This window comes from Chinchilla lanigera, unplaced genomic scaffold (assembly GCF_000276665.1).
Source record: "Chinchilla lanigera isolate Chin_1 unplaced genomic scaffold, ChiLan1.0 scaffold00142, whole genome shotgun sequence".
NCBI lineage: Eukaryota > Metazoa > Chordata > Mammalia > Rodentia > Chinchillidae > Chinchilla > Chinchilla lanigera.
The window spans coordinates 1,973,266-1,992,475 of record NW_004955543.1 but is presented as its reverse complement, the minus strand read 5'-3'; the positions used below and the strand labels follow the sequence as shown (position 1 = coordinate 1,992,475).

General features: G+C 38.2%; 1 protein-coding gene across 1 annotated transcript in view; it reads left to right on the top strand.

Moving 5' to 3' along the window:
• Nucleotides 1–19,210, top strand: part of Shroom4 (shroom family member 4) — a 236,020-nt gene that overhangs the window by 53,669 nt on the left and 163,141 nt on the right. The gene's annotated exons all lie outside the window — the stretch shown is intronic.

The window sequence follows — 19,210 nt, the reverse complement described above, 5'->3', positions numbered from 1 at the left end:
TCTTATTTACTTTTTCAATTTCTTACACTAGGAAGACAATAGGATGTTTACACATGCAAGTCTAACTTATTTCACTTATGAGTATGGTCTCCAGTTGCATTCATTTACCTATAAAATCCTCAAGTTTATTGTTTTTTTGCACCTGAGTGGTACTCCTTTGTATAAAAATACCACATCTTTTTTATCCATTCCTCAGTTGATGAGCATTTGGGTTGTTTCCAAGATGTAGCTATCACAAATTGTGCTGCTATAAACATGGGTGCACATATATTCCTGTGGTATGATGTTTTCAGTTCTTCTGGAAAGATCCCCAGAAGGAGAATAGTTGGGATAATGGGACCTCTAATCCTAGTTTTTAGAAGAATCTCTAGACTAATTTCCACAGTCATTGCACCAGTCTACACTTCCACCAACAGTGGAGAAGGGTTCCTTTCTCCCCACAGCCTCTCCAGCATTTGTTATTGGTTCATTTCTTGATGATAGCCATTCTTTCTGCGGTGAGATGGAATCTCAGTGTTGTTTTAATTTGCATTTCTTGAACCAGAAATGATGTTGAATATTTTTTCATATACTTATTTGCCGTTTGCATTTCTTCATGTGAGAAGTGTGTGTTCGTCTCAGATGCCCATTTTTAGATTGGGTTTTTGAATTTGGGGGACCTGAATTTTTTATATTCTTCATATGTTCTAGATAAAAGTCCGTTGTCTGAGGGACAATTGGGTGAACATTATACTTTAGTTTCTAATGCTTCTTAATTGATTTTTATCTTGTTGACCCATCCATTTGTGATAATTGGGTGTTGAAGTCCCCCACTCTGATTGTGTTGGGGTCCATCTGTCCTTTTTTGTCAAATAGTATTTGTTTTATGAAGTTGTATGTACTTATGACTTATGGTCAGGGCACATAATGAACTATTGTTATCTCTTCTTGGTGAGTTCTTACCTTAACCAGTATGTAGTGGCCTTCTATGTCTCTTATCAGCAGTTTTGCTTTGAATCTACTTTTTGAGGTATGAATATAGCTATTCCTGTTTGTTTTCTAGATCCAGTTACCTAGAATATCATTTTCCATTCTTTTGCTTTCAGTCTATGTATGTCTTTGCAAATGAGGTGTGTTTCTTGCAGAGAACAGATGAATGGATCTTATTCTTTAATCCAGTCTACCAATCCATGTCTTTTAATTGGAGAGTTGAGATCATTTACAGTTAGAGTTATTATTTGAAACATGTGTACTAATTCCTGTCATTTTGTTGTTCCTATTGTGTTTGATTCCTTTTTGTTGATTTGTTTATCTACTCTCCCAGTGAGCTTTAATTTTTCCCCTGTTTTACAGTTATTATCTTCTTGGTCTATGTTTAGGAATCCTGTAAGTATTTTCTGCAATTCTGGCTCTGTGGTCATGAATTTCTTTTTTATTCTTATCATGGGAGATCTTTCTTCTTCCTTTAATTTTGAATGATAACTTTGCAGGATATAGCAGTTTGGATTTGCATTTATTTTCTTTCTGGACTTGAATGACTTCCTTCCAAACCCTCCTGGCCTTTAAGGTTTCTGCTGTTATACCAATGAGTTTGCCCTTAAAAGTGATTTGGCACCGATTTTTTGTTGTTTCATTTCTGACATTTGACTATGATGTGATATGATCATGTCTATTTGGAGTTTTAGTTGGCTCCTTTACTTGTGTATTTACTTTATTGCTCAGTTTGGGGAAATTTTCTGCAATAACTTAAGTTAATAGATTTTTTAAGCCATTAGTTTGTATTTCAATACCTTTTTCTGAGCTGATGAACCTTGACTTATTTCTTTTAGATTTATCCAGAAACATGTGTGTAGTCTGTTCTGTCGTGTTTGTCCTACATTGCTCTGCCCCTTTCTGAACGTTCTACTACTTCCAGCCTTTTTTCAGCTCCTAATAGTCTTTCTTCTAATTGGTCTTGTCTACTGCTTAGCCTTCCACTGAGTTTATTTGACTCATTGAGGGTTTTTATTTCCAAAATTTTTGCTTGGTTCCTCTCAGATCTTGTATCTGTTTATCAAAGTGGTATTATTTCCAGCACAGTCTTCCTTAATTCTTTCAGAAGCTTATTTGTATCTTCTTTGAGTTCATTGATCAATTTTGTTATTGTTCATTCAGCTGCTTATTTGTCATTTTCTAATTTTTGCTTTCATTGGTCATTTTGTCAGTTTTAAAAATTCTTTGTCTGAAAATTCAACTTCATTATGATGTGGTTATCTTTTAGGGAACTGTAGGTCTTTAGGGGCATTTGTTACCTTGTTTTTTCATTTTAGTTGCATTTTTATATGGAAGTTTACAGCTCAAGTTGGAGGGGAATACCTTTTACTATCATGCAGGGATCTTTTGGTATGTGGCTATGTTTTTGTGATGCATCCTGGGTTGCCGGTACATCTCCATGTGAAAGTTTCCACTCGGTATTTTCTGCATGCTAATTTCATTTTTTAACAATGGTGCACTGGGTATGCAGGCACAGAGCAGGGAGTAGCAGGGTCTCTAGTGAATGCTACACTGGGAGGCTGAACAGCTTCACCAAGAGGGCACTATGAATGAAGACATGTCTCCTGCCATCTGGTACTGCATCTTGTTTTCTTTTTCTGCTCTTCTCTTCCCTTTTCTTTTCTTTTCTGCTCTTTTCTTCCCTTTTCTTTTCTTTTTCTTTTTCTTTATTTCTTTTTTTTTCAGGCAGGATTAGGATTATTTCATGCTGATCTTAAACTTACTATGTAGCCCAGGCTGCTCTCAAATGCACAGAGATCCTCCTGCCTCAGCCTCTTGAGTGCTGTGATTACAGGCCTGTGCCACCACACCCCACTGCAGTTTGTTTTCAAGAGCTGTCTTCTTAAGTCTTAAGCTGTTCTTTTCTAAAATTAGGTGCAACACATACAGGTGAAAAAAAGTACCTTTCAGACGTGGTAACAAGGGCCCAATTAGCAATGAACATGATTCTGAGACCCTCTGGAGGTTGAGGTGTCTTTTTCAATGTACACTTTATAACCAGCATATTTGGTTATCCAGAAACAGAGAACCAGGTCCCCAGCTTCTGGGGTCACCTCCAAGAATGTAGTTGTAAGTCGTCAAATGGAGAATTCAAGGAAGAAAGTGAGCCCTGTTAGATACTTTGCAGTGAGACTTTCACCAGCAAAATGGTCTTGTTCTGTAGCCTTCTTTCCTGTGTTTAACCTCAGAAGACAGATGACATTGTTTCAGGACAGTGGCATCATCATAAAGTTCATTTGCATAAAGCCCAGCAACTTTAATAAGTCTGTATTTCTCTTCACCACTCTTTCTTAGAGCTGCCTTTATAGTCATGCCCTGTGACCTTGCTCATTCTGCCCTCTTATTTCTTTTAGCAAAATGGAAGTATCCTTTATGAAGCTCCTGTATGAAACAGGTTTTGCTGTCAGTCAGACCTGGTTTTAAACTTAATTTTGTCACACTAAAACAATGTGTGTGTGTGTGTGTGTGTTTGTGTGTGTGTGTGTGTAGGGTGGGACAAATCTCTCTGAACCCTGTCTCCTCACCTGTGAAATGAGTCCCACTCTGAGAGAGTTACTCAGTATGTTAAATTGACATCCATCATTTATTGGGCGTATGCTAGTTATAACACCATTATTCTGTGAAGCAGCATTGAATTCAGATTCTAACATATGGACATAATTTTAAAAACTTGAGTTATTGAAAATTCCCCCTGAATAGCTCTTGTATCACAAGAAAGCACTGCATCTCTGTCCAGAACCTTATACAGTAAGTTGTTAACTTTGTGAGCTGGGCAAAAGAATGGAACAAATGGAAAGTGTTTAGATATATGTCTGGGTATTCATACCTTTCCAAGTCTAAGATAACTATCAGATTCTTAGAGGTAAACAGGTAGTTTGCAGTGAATTCTAGAGGCTTTGTTGGAGTCATTCCGTGTTGTTTTCATATTAAGTGCTGCCCTTTGAAAATTTATATTGTACATAAAGCACCTAGCTTGGTTTCTGTTTCAGCCAGTAATTGCTTCCTCTAATGTTAGGTACTATTTTCTGTAGGAGCAGTAGTATTAGTAATTGCGTAGTAAGACAGGTGACAGCACCTAACGTAGAACATGGTATAGTGTAATTCCTTAGTAATAATTGCTGCCTTTGATTAATTTCTCTTTCTCTGTCTCTGTCCCTCTGTCTCTGTCTCTCTCTGTCCAGCCCCCCCCCCCATATATATACTATTGGTCATTGCGCCCACTTGTTTTAACTTGAAGTTTGTTCTGTAGAAGGCTTTTCAGGTGAACAAACCTGTGAGGCCTGCTCTCTGGAGACCAGATCACATACTACCTGAAGGTGGGGGTTGGCATTATTCATCCCTTGTAGCCCTACAGTTCCTGGCACATGACAGCTACACAGTGAAAAAAAGAAAAAGAATAGATAGATGGAAGCTGAAAAGGTTCAATCCAAACAAAGGTTCTCCTCACCTTTGTGAAATTTGAGGGATCATGTGTCACTGTTAGCTGTCACTGATTTTTAAGAGTTGGATTTTGGCCTCAGGTCTCGATAGTTCTGCATATTCCTTGAGACCTTGTTCTAAGCTGGTAGCCATCCATTGTACTCTTAACGGAATCTCTGTAGCATAAATACTCAAAAGTAGAAAGCTGGCTCTGGTACATTGCTTTGAGCGCTTCAACAGGCATGTTGGCCTTGAGGAGAGAGGTGGTAAAGCAGCAAATAAAAGTAGGAAATCTAGATTCTACAGAAATTTTAGCTCAAAGCATAGTTTTGTCACTTTCTAGCTATATATCCTCGGGAAGTCTCTTAAACTCTCTAAGCCCCAATCTCTTCTTATCTGGAAAATGGGGGCAATTATTGCATACCTCATAGTGTTGTTATGAGACTATAAGTCTGTTCAAAACTATGGTATATAATAATTGCTCAGTAAGTCTTGGCTACTACTATTATTGTTTTCACCTATCATACCTCCTCTCCATTCCAAAATGAATATAGCTTTGCTATTTTCTATGTCACCAAAAGCAATAATGTTAACTCATTTGATGTTAAGAAATATACAAAAGTTTAGGTAAGAAAATTGGCCACGTTCCTACTATCTATATATAGCAAGCATTGATAATTAAAGACCAAGTGTCACTGTAGTTGACACTCACTCATCCTTCTGTGCTTGTATACACATATACAGTAAAAACAAGGTCACGTTAAATGTATTGTTTTACAGCCCATGATTTTACACCTAAGAACGTCATCGAAATTTTCTCCAACTACATGATGATTAATGGCTTCATAGTATTACATATTATAACTATATAAATACTATAACTATTTTAGCCAGTATCATATCAACTAAAGATGAATTTTGTCCTAATGTTTTACTATTATAAACATTTCAGCAGTGGTTACTTATGTACATATATCTTCATATACTTATTGGATTATTTTACTAAAAATAATTCAGAGAAGAAGCAGAATTGTTAAGTCAGAGAGAATATATTGCCAGGTGTGGTGGTGCACACCTGTAATTCCAGCACTCGGGAGGCTGAGGCAGGAGTTTGAGGCCAGCCTGGGCTACGTAGTGAGTTCAAGGCCAGCCTGAACTACATAACAAGACCCTATCTAAAAAACAAAAAAGCAAAAAAAAAAAAAAAAGAAAAGAAAAAGAGAATACATTTTCAAAACTAACCACTTCACTAATTATAGCACATATTTCATTAATCTTTTTTAAATGGGAAAATGAAAGAGGAGATGATTTGTAAAGTGCTAAGCGCCATGCAAGTGCCAGTTATTACCAGTCATGGCATTGCAATAGTTACTGTTAGAAACATGATACTCCGGGGCTGGGGATTTAGCTCAGCGGCAAAAAGCGCCTGCCTGGCAAGTGCAAGGTCGTGAGTTCGGTTTCCGGTACCGGAGAAAAACAAAAAAAAAAAAAGAAAAGAAATATGGTACTCCAATAACATTAAAAGCTGGGAGGAGGCAGAAGTCTTGACCACCCTTCTCCCAGTTCCCATGAAACACATCTAGATAAACTTGCATGCATGAATGAATGGTTACTGTTTATTCTATGCAGTCTCTATTTCTATTCTCCTTCCCTTATATTGCCAAGATGAAAACTCTCGTAATCATGAAGTGATAAATATTACTTTTAAAGATGTCTGCTTCCAAGCAAATATTCAGATCTATTCTTCACCAGCCTCAAATTTTATGAGAGCACATGAATTGAGAAACACGAGTTCCCCTGAGCTGCTTCTGCCTCAGTTGTTCTGTTACACTCTAGAGAACCAAACTCGAAGGCCTGGCTACTTTTCCTTAAGTGTGGTGGTGATGGTGGTAGTGATGAGCAGGGCATGGAGGGAAGATAGGAACAAGGCTGGGGAAAAAAACGTTTTTAAGGCAAACGGGTGGGTCTGTACACAGTTTAAGGATAACTTAGTCACACCTGTCAGGAAGGGTCTCAACTTTCCAGGGACTCTGACATTCCACAGGGCTCAGGCTGGCCTAGAGAAACTAATTCACCCACCCACTCCTCTGGCTTCCTGTTTTTCTAGCAGCCAGAGTGCTTCTTGAGTGGAACTTTATTGTAAGCATTGTTGAGGAAGGGAAGTATATGTCGAGAAGTCTTGAATCTGGATCTCCTCATCTAACAGGCTGCATTCTCTCTGACTTCAAAGGCTGGGCACTGATCCAGGAATGATGCTCTTGGCCTCTGCTAGGAGGTGGGGCCAGGTGTGGGAATGCAAACACACTATGGACTCCTGTACAAGCTGGGGGAGGCAGCAGGAGAGTATGTGACTGTGGAGCAAAACAGATGCCTGTGTTCTTGGCCAGGCTCCACCTTATAAAGGGTGTTCCTGGCAGGAATGTTTTCACTGATTTGAGTCAGGGAGCTGGGACTGTTTGAACTTCTGTCTACATTGGGTGATGTTTGGCATAAACAGTAATGAGTATAGAAATTTTGTACTGTGGAATTTTGACTGTATTACTATTCTATCACTGGCTTGCTGTACTAATGAAGCCTACTGATGTAAGCGTATTGATGTAACTCTTTCCTGAGTTCTTTCTACAAACCCATACTCTCTGATCCCTGCACATCAGTTGTCTCAGCTCTCTGTGTGCTGCTTGCCTTGAAAAAGAGCACCCTGCAGAGATTTCAGACTTACTCATTTTCTTCTCTATCCAGGTCTCTACCTCACTGAGATGTAAAATTTCAGCACCCCTCGGCAGTATGTTTATTTTCTCTTCTATTTATAAGCAAAAATGGGTGCATAGCTTTTCATGTGTTTACATGCATGTCTGGTATCTGGGTATGCATGGTTGGCTCCCTGAGGCTTTTTGTAAGTCTACTGCTGTGTGTGTATGCATGTGTGAAGGAATGCATCTAATTTGTGTGTGCTTTGTCAGGAAGTTTGCTTGTGAGTGCAGCAGGACAGACCTGGGGGCAGGGGATACTCTGTGCTGAAGGACAGAGATTGAGTTCTCTCTTGGGCAGGTGAGCTTTAGTAAGCTATTCATCAAATTGTAACTCTGGAATACATGGAAACTCATAACTAATCATTGAGGAAAAGATGGAAGATTACATTGAACATGAAAGAAAACATCTTCATATTTTTATTAGTATATGTTTGTTATACCTAATAATTACATTCATCTTGGGAAATTAGTACGTATACATACAGCATCTTGATCATTTTTACCTCAACCCCCATTCTTTCAGCTCACTCTTCCTTCAAAGAATCTAACTCCTTGTTTCTTATTATTTCCCTTTTATTATTTTCTTTTATATTATTTATATTTCCATAAATATTCATATATTTATATATTGTATTTGATAAACCATTTGATATTTAACTAATACAGTATCCAGCTTCTAAAGAGCCCTTCTACTTAGGAAAATTTCAGATTTGAGACATTGCTAAGGTCTAGATTCAGAATGTCCCTCCAAAGTCTTATATGCTCAGAAGTGTGACCTTGTCAGTAGTGGTGAGTCAATGGGGTTGTGACACAGAAGGATGTATTTTTATCCCTGGCTTCTACCCTCTTTCTTGCTCTATTTCCTGGCTGTCACGAAGTGAGCAGCTGCCCTTTGCCATGCATTTCGGCTTTGGAGTAAACCAACCATGGACTGAATTCTCTGAAAACTTTGAGTCCATGGGTGGCAGCTATTTTGTCTCATTAATGGGAAAGTGAACAATACAGATTTTGCTATAAGTGAGAGCATTACTGTGACTGTACCTGACTATGTGATCCAGAAGCCTTTGGAAATGGTTTGCAGGAAGAATTTGGAAAAGTTGGGAGATGTGGGTTGGAGAAATTCTAGAACAGTGATGGCAAACCTTTCAGAGATTTCAATGATAACAAACAGCCCTCTGTGTCATGTATGCCACAGGTTTACTACCACCGCCCTAGCATGTTGTGAAGAGTGTTTGTTGTGTCATACTGGTGGGAGTTCAAGAGACCAGAATGCTTATAGGAATGTGAAAGTAAAGACCAGGCTCAGGAAGTTTCAGTTGGGAACAAGGACAACACTGGCAGTTGGACTACAGGACATGTGTGTTATACCTTTGCAGAAAATTTGTCTTCATTTTGTTCATGTCCTGCAATTTTGTGGGAGACTAAGATTAAAGGTGGTGGGCTAATTAATCTGAAAGAGAAAGTATCAAGCAGCCCAGTATTCAGGCTGTATCTTGGGTACTGCTGGGTACTATTAGCGAGCTATACAGTGAGAATCAATAGGAAAAAATCATAGCTGAATGATTTGATAAACTTGCAGCTTGGCCATAAAGGAAGTACCTACAAAGTTGGGCCCATGAAGATCTTGGCTGCTAAAAAGATTAGCATTAAAAAGAAGCCAAGTATTTTGCATTAGAACAATAGAAGAGATGGCTTGAAGCATCTTAGGAATCAACAAGACCCTACTTATCATGTGCTCAAAGGTGCAAAAGTTTAAGCCTTCCTTTTGAGATGAGAGCCCTGAGACTCCCTGCTAGAGAATGGGTACCTAGAGACTTGGTCTCTTGGATGTATTTTACTGTGCTCAGCCATCCAAGCACTCAGAAGCCATTGTAGCCTTGATCCAAGGGGGCTTAGCTACTGTTTCCACTGGCAGCATAGCTTGGTATCATCCATGTGGTGTTGGTTTTACAGGCATACAGAATGCAAGAGTTAGATTTCAGAAGATGGCCTGGGAGTTCAGGAAGGGGCCACTGAGAGGACAGTACATGGAGCTGTGAGTGAAGCAGGTTTAGTGATGATTCCAGGAAGATGGTTATGCCAGAAACATGGAATGTCTACTTAGGAAAACCATAGGCAGCAAGTAGAGCCTGCCCAAGCAAGAGGCCTTAATGGCTGCAACCTGCAAGGCCATACAGGCAGGGCTGCCCATGCCCTTTACAGCTCACATCTTGACTATAATCTGCTGGTGGGTACTGGACATGAAGATACTGGATTTAATGTTTTCCTGTTGGATTTTGGTTTGCTTTGCTTAGATTCCTGTCTTTCACTCTATTTCTTCCCTTTCAAAGAGAAATATTTCCTCTGTGTCATTGTATATCGTTATTGTAAGTATTTGACTTCTTGAATTTCATAGGAATTCCCAAATAAGAGTATGCTTTAAGTCTCAGAGGACATTTCAGACTTGGACTTTTTAGTACTGCTGGAACTGTTAAGACTTTAGCAGCTCTTAGAGATGGACTAAATGCATTTTGCATAATGAGGTGGGCATGAGCCTTTTTGGACACAGGAGCAGAATGGTATAGTTTCAATCTAAAATGCTTCCCAAAAGTCTCATGTGTTCAGGTGCAGAGCCTAGTTGGAAGGAGCAGATCACTGTGGGCGTGACCTGCAAGGATGTATTTTTGTCCACAGCTCCTCCCCCATCTCTTTCTCCGCTTCCTGGTTGCCATCAAGCAAACAGTTTTTCTCAGCCAAGCTCTTCCATTATGCCATTTCTTGTTGATGCCAACCAATTATGGACGGAACCAAATGAAACCATGAGGGAAAATAAACCTCTCTCCCATTAAGTTGTGAGTGTCTTGTATTTTGTCCTGATGGGAAAGATGACTAATACAAAATGCAGGTGGGCTTTGGAAAAGCAAGGGTTTTGAGGCCAGCCACAGTGAACATACTTGTAACCCCAGCTACTCTGGAGGCCAAGGTAGGAAGATCTCAATTAGAGGCCAGTCTGGCAAACTTTGAGACCCTGTGTCAAAATGAGAAATGATGAAATGGCTGGAGTTGTAGCTCAGGGGTAAAGTACTTGGCTAGCATATGTGAGGCATTGGTTTCTATCCTGAGTAGTGCCAAAAAAAGAAAGGAAGGAAGATAGACTTTGAGTAGTCTTTATCTTCCCCTACCCCATGAACTTTATACTCTTCAAGTATACTTTCATTCCTATTTTACCATTTCCTTACTGGGCTTCATACAACAGAGAAATGTAATAATTCACACATGAAATATTGAAGGGAGAGGATAGATTTCTAGGCTGCCTGAGAATACTGACGGCCCTACAGACTATACAAATCTCACCAAGAAGGAAGGCTTAGGTCCGGGAGGTCTTATTTCTAGAATTGACCTTAGACAAGTGTCCCACCCTCCTGACTCATGAAGTAATTGGCAAAATGGCTAGAACAAGTGAATGATTGTGCCATAATTAGTTTATGACCTGAAGGCATGCCAGTTTGTAGCTCTGCCAGTCTGTGAGCTGCCACCAAAACAGCTATGCCTCATAAAAGTGTAAGTGACAAAGATGTGGAGCTATTCCCTGGGCCTACTAAGCCTAATGTTGCAGGCCTATGAACTAAGAGTAACTGAGCTAGTGTATTAACATTTCCTGAACTGACCTTTCCTATTTTTATTTATGCAGAAAATACCCTTTATATTCATTAGGTTGTTTTGATTTGATTGTAACTGTAATGCCTCTGAGCACATCCTCTCTCCTTTCTTTTCTTCCTTCATTCCTCCCTTCCTTTCCTTGCCTCTTTCCCTCCCTCCCTCCCTCTCTCGCCGCTTTCTTCAACACGCTTTTCTTCTTCTCCTTTTTCATTCTCTCCCATTCCTCATTCCTTCTTTGTTTTGGGAAAACAGTCTAGGGCAAGAGGGAGCATCTGGCCAATTGTGTTACAATAATTGAAATCATTTCCTTCTGATGTGCTCAGGAAATGGCTCAGCCGACATCTTTTTCAGGTCTCACCCTCCTGGCCTGCTAGTGGTGTGATTGTTGTCCAGATCTTCTCTTCTAGTTTCCAGACAGTTCAAGAAACCCAACTTTATGAGAAATCTACCAGCCTGCCAACTTAATTCATCTAAATGTTTACCAGATTGTCCATCCTAGACCTCAGCAGATTTAGATTCTGAAAATGGGTTTTGCCTCTGAGGTATCATGAGGTCTTTCCTTTCCTGACCATCAGCAGGCACTGCACATTTGTTTCATATGCTCAGCACATGAGAATAGTTGGACCCATTAAAGCTGAGTTAATAGTACATATATGCACTGTTTCTGACTGAAGCAGGTCATATTCTTAGGTAGAAAAAAAGATCTTCAAACTCATGGATACTGTTCTTACATGTATGAAATAAAGCTGTTTACAGGATGATCAAATTCAAGGAATGGCTCTCATTCAGCAATTTCTTTTCAGAACTCAGAGGATTATTATTCTTTCTAACATCATACAAACAACTTTAACAACCCTCACCTCATCTAGACAGCTGACCGAAGGTGGGAAATGCTTTATTTTTTTATCTTCTTGTCATTATAGCCAAGTTTTCATGGCTTAAATTTCTTCTGACAATTTTGTTTTCTTGGTTGTGCTGCTCAAAGTGAAGATATTCTCTTATACATTGTCAAAAATCACTGTTCCCACCGAGAACGTTCTTATTTCTGTTTTTAATTGCCTTTAATATGTGCACTGACCTCTTTGGGAGGCTTGGTGCTCAGATCTTTCATTTGAAAGCTCTTGCCTCTTGCCTATTTATGGCACAGTCTATATCTGGGTCATGTTTGGATTTGTGGTTTGAAAACCAATCAGGTATGGCCTGAAGTAAAATCTCCCACTAATGACGAAAACTGACGGTTTGTTTTTTCAAAAAGTTTAAGAATGGGTCCTTGATAAGAATGGCAAAACTATCATACCTCCTATAATTTTCACATATTTGTGAAGTGTAAGTACATTATTATTTCGGGGTAATTATGAGCTCTAATGAACCAAACAGTGCTCTATTTGAATAAGTATAGTTTTGTTGATAATAAGCATATTAGCCTGACTCTACTAAATGAATTTGTTATTACTTGTCCCCAGTTTTCTCTTTAATCATAAAAAGGCCACATCTATTGTCAAAATTTACAACTATAGAACTCAATGCTGTCTTTCCTGATCAGAGGTGTTTCCATATGTATATATTTCTAGTATGATCTAAATGTTTTGTTCCAATACATAGTATTTCTGAAATGCAAAGTTTTATTAAGAGCCCATAATTAAGGTAAAACCCTTTTCAACAATTGCCTGCTTATCTTGAAACTTAGAACACGGCTTGGACCCCAATAATAAGTTGAAAAACAAAAGCATTGAGATTTTTGAATCAGCTGCTACAAAGCCCATGGTGCAGGAGAAAAGACCTTTATGTTTTGACTTCAGAGTAACCCACTTTTTTTCTTGCTTTGTGTTTGTTTTTGGTTTCATTTTTGAGATAAGGTCTTACTGTATTGCCCAGGCTGGCTCCAAACTCTTCAACTTAAGTGGTCCACCCACTTCAGCCTCCTGAGTAGCGAGGGCTACAGGCACATGCACAACCCTGGCCTTAATTTAATGGGAATTTATTATTTCCTCAGTCATCACAGAAGAAAAGCAACAAATCAGAATTGGCAGGTGGCAGATTGGGTCGTTTGGGGGAGGTAGCTTACTCTGGAAGTAAACACGGTAACAGCTGAGTGCTAGGTAACCAGGGTGAAGAAACTGCAAAAGCACAGACATGGCAATAAGGAGTCGGCAGAAAGCCTGCCCCACTCAAATTTAAGGTGGTGGTATTGATGTACTAGATTTTGCTCGGCCATTTTATTGTTTGGGGGATTTAATTTATTTAAAAATTTTTATTCTTATAAAACGTGGTGCCGTGAATGGGTTCTGTGCAAGTTGGGTTTCTCCTGTTTACAGCTGTGTGTTCTAATATACCAAAAGTATGATAACAATACCAAAAGGTACAAGCTGTTTCATAGCTGCTGTTATATGTTGCCAGATTGTATTCCCAATAGGTTAAGCTGTGTAAGTGTGCCTGTTTTCTCAGAGCCCTGCACCACTGAATGTTATCATTTTTAACATTGTTTTAGCTTAATCAATGTGTACGTATACTCTCCATTTGACTCATTTTTAATGTATTTAATGAGGCTTTCCATTTTTTAATGTCAGGATTTGTTGTTTGTTACCTCATCCATTTTTTTCACCACTTCTCAAGCTAAATCTGAGCTGTGACTTTATGTATTTTTATTCATTCCTCACATTTGGATAGTTAACTTTATTATGTATATTTGTCACATATTATTCCAATTTCATTGCTTTCATTTTTATGTGTGCTTTATCATATTTCACTATGCAAAAGTGTTCTCCTTTACATTTATATATTCAAATCCATCCATCCTGTCTCTGATGTTTCTTTTATTTTTTAGTATTGAGAAACTCACCACTCCTCCACAGCTGGGACAAATATGTGATTCTGTCTTCTGCACTCCCCCAGGGTGTTTTTTCTTTTTTGTGTTTAATTCTTGGGCCCATCTGGAATTTATTGAAGTGTATGGTATGAGGTATGGATCTAAAGCAAAATCTCCACACTGATATCCAAATGTTTTTGCAATTCAATTTGGCAAATATTTTTGAACTCCTCCTATGTGCTAAGCATTGTGTTAAGTACACAAGAAAGTTTTTTTAATGAGGCAATATCTATGCTCTCCAAATCTGTGATTTTTCAGTGTGTGTGTACGTGCGTGCTGCATGTGGTGTGTGTGTGTGTGTGGTGTCTTTGTTATTTTGTCTCACTTTCCCTCTTCTCTGAAGAAGGATAATAGTGGCAGTAATAAGGTAGGTATTGAAATAATTATAACAAAGCATAAGGAAGACAATAGCAGATAGCAGTAGAAAGGTTAAGAGCAAGGGCTAGGGGTGTAGCTTAGTGGCACAGTTGCTTGCCAAACAATGTGAGAGGCTCTGCATTTGATTTCTACTTTGCAAAACAAACAAACAAATAACTTTAAAAAGGAACAAGAAGCTCTGGGAATTTAAAAGAGTAAGATTCTTCCCATTTGAATAAAAAAAAGCCTTTAAGGGGGAGGTGACACTTAAAAGGGTTTAAACCGCACAATTACTTTCATTCCAGAAAATACACAAGGAGTATCTATTTGGATGGGCCTTGTGCTGGTGACTGGAGACAGAGCTGGACAAAACACAGTCGCTGTATCCAAGGATTGATCAAACTTGCAGGGCAGGATTTTATGGTAAAGGAAGCATACAAGCGGGAAGGTAGTAGAAAGGGAAACAAATGTGGTTGAAGAGACTTAAAAGTTGCAGAATGGTAGAAACTAAGATAGGAAGGCTGGGGCTAGTTCTAAGTGTTCTTTAGATGTCATGAAGAAGCATTGATTTTTTTCTTTACTTGAGGATGAGGAAGACTGATATGGCAGTGCCTTCACCAGAGTCGGTTTTTAGGGTGGAAGGCCGTTCTTTCTTTTCCAGATTTCTTTGAAAGGTGAGTGAGTAAGATATGTGTACAGTTATGATATTTGGCCTCTTTGGCCCTATCAATTCGACCCTTTATAAAGCGAGTGGCAAAATATCTGATCCTTCTGAATAATTGACAAATTCATAATACCTTTCAAATATTGCAGTTGGTTCCTTTTTAGCAGTCCTTCAATCTCCCTTTAAAGTACTTAGGCTCTTCTCCCTTTTGTAGAAGTTACTTAGGGGATATTTCAGATTGAATTTATTAAGTGCTTGATATTTGAGAAAATAAAGTTTAGGCAACTAGAAGATTCAGCTTTAGGAAAACAGCTCAGTTTTACCTTCTGTTGGAAAAATGGGGTGGTATGCATGAGACACATAACTAAACTGAATGTGGCTACTCACATGAACAATTGATTCGTGCAATGCTTTATTTTTATTGTGGGCCTTGTTTTTGTTAGTCTATATACAGGAAGCCTGCAGTGCAGAAAGTAAACTATTGATAAGTATATCCAGGCTCTCTGATAATTTACAAATGTATTAATTTCTAGATGCTTAGAAAAGCTAAATTAGAGACTTAAAAATCCGTGGTTTAGTTTGCCATGTGTGGTTACTCATGCCTGCGGTCACAGCACTCTGAGAGGTTGATGCAGGAAGACAGCAAATTGAGCCCAGCCTTTACAAGTTAGTGAGGACCTGTCTCAAAATTGAGAGAGAGGGAGGGAAAAAAAGAGAGACAGAGACAGACAGACAGACAGACACGCTGAGGATATTACTCAGTTCAAAGACTCTGGGTTCAATTCCAAGTACTGGGAAGGAAGGGAGGGAGGGAAGGAAGGAAGGAAGAAAGGAAGGAAGAAAGGAACAAAGGAAGGAAGGAACGAAGGAAGGAAGGAACGAAGGAAGGAAAGCAGGCTTGAGAGCAAGATTTCCAGAATGACTATATGGGGAGCTTTACCTACCCTCTTCCCAATTTAATAACCACATAACTGGTAACACATTGAAAACAACCATTTAAAGTTCTGGATATTGCCCTTAGGGAATTTAATACATTTAGAAGAATGTATTCAAGCAAATCTACTAAGACTCAGTAAGGACAATGGGGACCTAGCTAGCTGTTATTACCTCTCTTGCACCCAGGTCTGTATTGTGGAAGCTTTACTGTAGGTAGGTATAGCCAAGAAGATGTGGCTTTCTTTACCCCCAGCCCCTAGTCACACAGGTCTTTACCCCAGCCCCTAGGACCCCAGCTTCATCTTGGGAAAGACAGGCTCTCAACATGTTTCTTTCCCCACTCTCAGTTCCTACTTTGGGTTAGCATGGTCAAAAACACTAAGATTCCCTCCCCACCTTAGACCTCACTTTTAGGGTAGAGGGTCCATACCAGGAGGGGAACACCAAGGACTTGGGCTGCAATCCCTACCCTCAAGTTCCTGCTTGTAGGATAAGACATCACTGAGGGAGAATCAGATTATTACCACATCTCACTCCAGGGAGGTAGCCCAGAAATTATGCTCAGAGAGTTAGACAACACTAGAGGATCAGCAGAGCCCCAGCTCCACTGAGAAAGCACACATTATACTCAACACCACACAGAGGAACTCACTGCGGAGGTGTTATAAAGACAGTAGACATCATCATATTGAATGACTATTAGGAAAGTAATAGTTCCATGACTAAAAGCAACAAATAAAGTGGCAGATCAGCCATAAATATAATAAGGAGAATCATGGAACGTGACAGCTGAAAAGAGACCTGTTAGTGTCACACTTATTCCTGGGGTCAGCAAGGTATGTATATGTGCTATGCTCTATTGACTCAAAAGAAACCATCGTGGACACTTGAGGACTATTAGTCATTACTGGGACATGAAAATAATTTAGAAACATTCCCCAAGCCACATAGTGGTTCATCATCAAAATTCTAAAGCCCTAGAGATTAAGGGGGCATCAGGATAACTGCTAACCAGTCACTAGCTGAGCATTAAGTTATGTTGACCCAACAGCTACCCTGAAGTATTAAACATACATATACACGTGCATACATATATTCAGACATACATATATAAGACAAACAGTAAAGACCACAAAAATCAACTAAGTTGAAATAAGCAGTAATATTAAAGAATACACAGTGCAGGGGAATTAAATTTACAAACTTAGGTAAGACAAGCCACAAAAAAATGCCCTACGGTGGCAGTGGTGCAGGTGTGAATCAGAATTATGAGTTGCTACAGTTTATTATGTAAACAAGAAATTGTGACACATGCAAAGATAGAGCAGTGTGATCACTGGGTAATACAAAAGCAGGTAAGAGAAACTACCTTATGGAGGGAGACTATAAATGATATACCTGTTAGGCAGTCATGAACCATTCAATGTAGCTATTAGCTTCAAATAGCTAAGGGAATAAATTTTTTAAATGATGAAAAATATAGCTTAGTGGCAGAGCACTTGTCTACCATGCACAAGACCCTAGGTTCCTTCCCCAGTACTGCTTAGAAAAGCTGAAAGGAAGATATAATAATGAGAGAACATCAATAAAATAGAAAATATCAATAAAGAGGTAGGAATGGTCAAAGAAGAACCAAGTGAACTTTCTGGATTTGCAGAATAGAGTAACTGAAATGGAAAATTTTATTAGAAGTACTCTGCACTAGAATTAGGCCAGAAGCAGAAAGAATCAATGAATTTGAAAATCGTTAATTAGACGTTATACAATCTGAAAAACAGGAAAGAAAAAAAGAAGGAAAGAAATAAAAGAGAAAGAAAGAAAGAAAGAAAGAAAGAAAGAAAGAAAGAAAAAGAAAGAAAAAGCAGAAGAAAGAAAGAAAGGAAAGGAACTGAGCTCCATGAGCCCGTGAAACAGCATTAAGTATTTCAACATATACAATATGGGAATGGTAGAAGAAGAGGAGAGAGGGAATGGGGCATGAACAGAGACATAATGACAGAAAATTTCTAATACATGATAAAATATTAATATATACATGCAGGACCTCAAAAACTCCAAGAACAATGAAGGAATAAAGATCTGTGTACACCTAGGCATGTCATAGTTAAAATATTGGGAGCGAAAGGAAAAAATATCATGAGAGTAGCAGGAGAAAAATGATCCATCACAGACAAATGAGCTCTAATAAGATGCAAAACTAATTTCTCATTAAAAAAATAGAGTAGCAGGTAAAGGAATAATATACTCAACGTAGTTAAACGAAAATGAATTCAATGGAGAATCCTATATTGGACAAAATATCTTTCAAAAGTACAGAGCACACATTTTTCTTAAGTGTATTTTTAACCTCCAGTGTAAAAACATTCTGCAGTATGCAAAGGTGGAGAGAATTTGTTGATTCTTGACTTACCTTAGAAGATACTGTGTATCAAAAGGAGTTCTTTGGGCTGATAAGAAGTGTTAATAATTTAGGTTCACGATAAATGTAAAGATTCTGGTAAAAATATTTATGTGGTGATTACAAACCATAGCATAATCACATATTTCTTCTCATCTTCCTTTAACTGAGTGAAAAAAATAATAACATAAAACAATATCAATATAATTGAGTTTTGGAGCCTGTAGAATAGAATAGAATATGTGGATACAATCATCAATGAATATTTAGATACACTTATGAATGACAGCACAAAGTTGAGCAAAACAAAGTAGCTATAGTAGAGCAAAAAGGTAATGTCAGATAGCAACTGTAAGACAATTGGTGTAGCTATACTGACATTAGACCAAATAGATATTAAGATAAAAAGTCACTAGAGATAAAAAGGAATATTTTATAATAATAAAGGGTTCAATTCATCAGGAAGATAGAATAACTGTATTAGATACATAGCTGCTAACAGTGCCTAAAAATACATATCACAGAGCTCTGCAGAAGCTTAAAAGAATTGAAGGAAGCAGTAGACAATTCAACAGTAATCTAGGTACAAAGTTACAGTTAGAGAAGAGGAATAAAGACAGAAAAATTATTGCAATTCAGCATGGGCTATGTATCTAAAAGTGTACTTGATTTGCTATATTGGTCTCATATGTTTTAGCTTATTAGTCTGGTTGTTTACTTGTATGTACAATATGATGATAATTAACTTTCTAAGAACTCACAAAATGAATAAATGAATCTGATGCTAGCAAAATAAAGGGAAAGTGGAGGGAAGGGATAACAAAGATTTGAGATAGGATATGTACACATACCAATTCTCTGCAATGAATGTAATTATTACATACTACAAACATGTACTTATGAACATTTTTTAAAAAGAAGAATACGTTTTGGTGTTCTATTACAGAGTTTTGTAACTATAGTTAATAATAATGTATTGTATATTTCCAAATAGCTAAAAGAGATGATTTTGAATGTTCTTACCATGAGGAAATGGCAAATGTTTAAGGTGATAGATATGCTAATTACTCTGAAATTATCATTGCACATAATATACATATATTGAAACATCATGTTGTACCACACAAATATGTACAATTATGTGACAATCAAAAACAAAATAAAGCTGT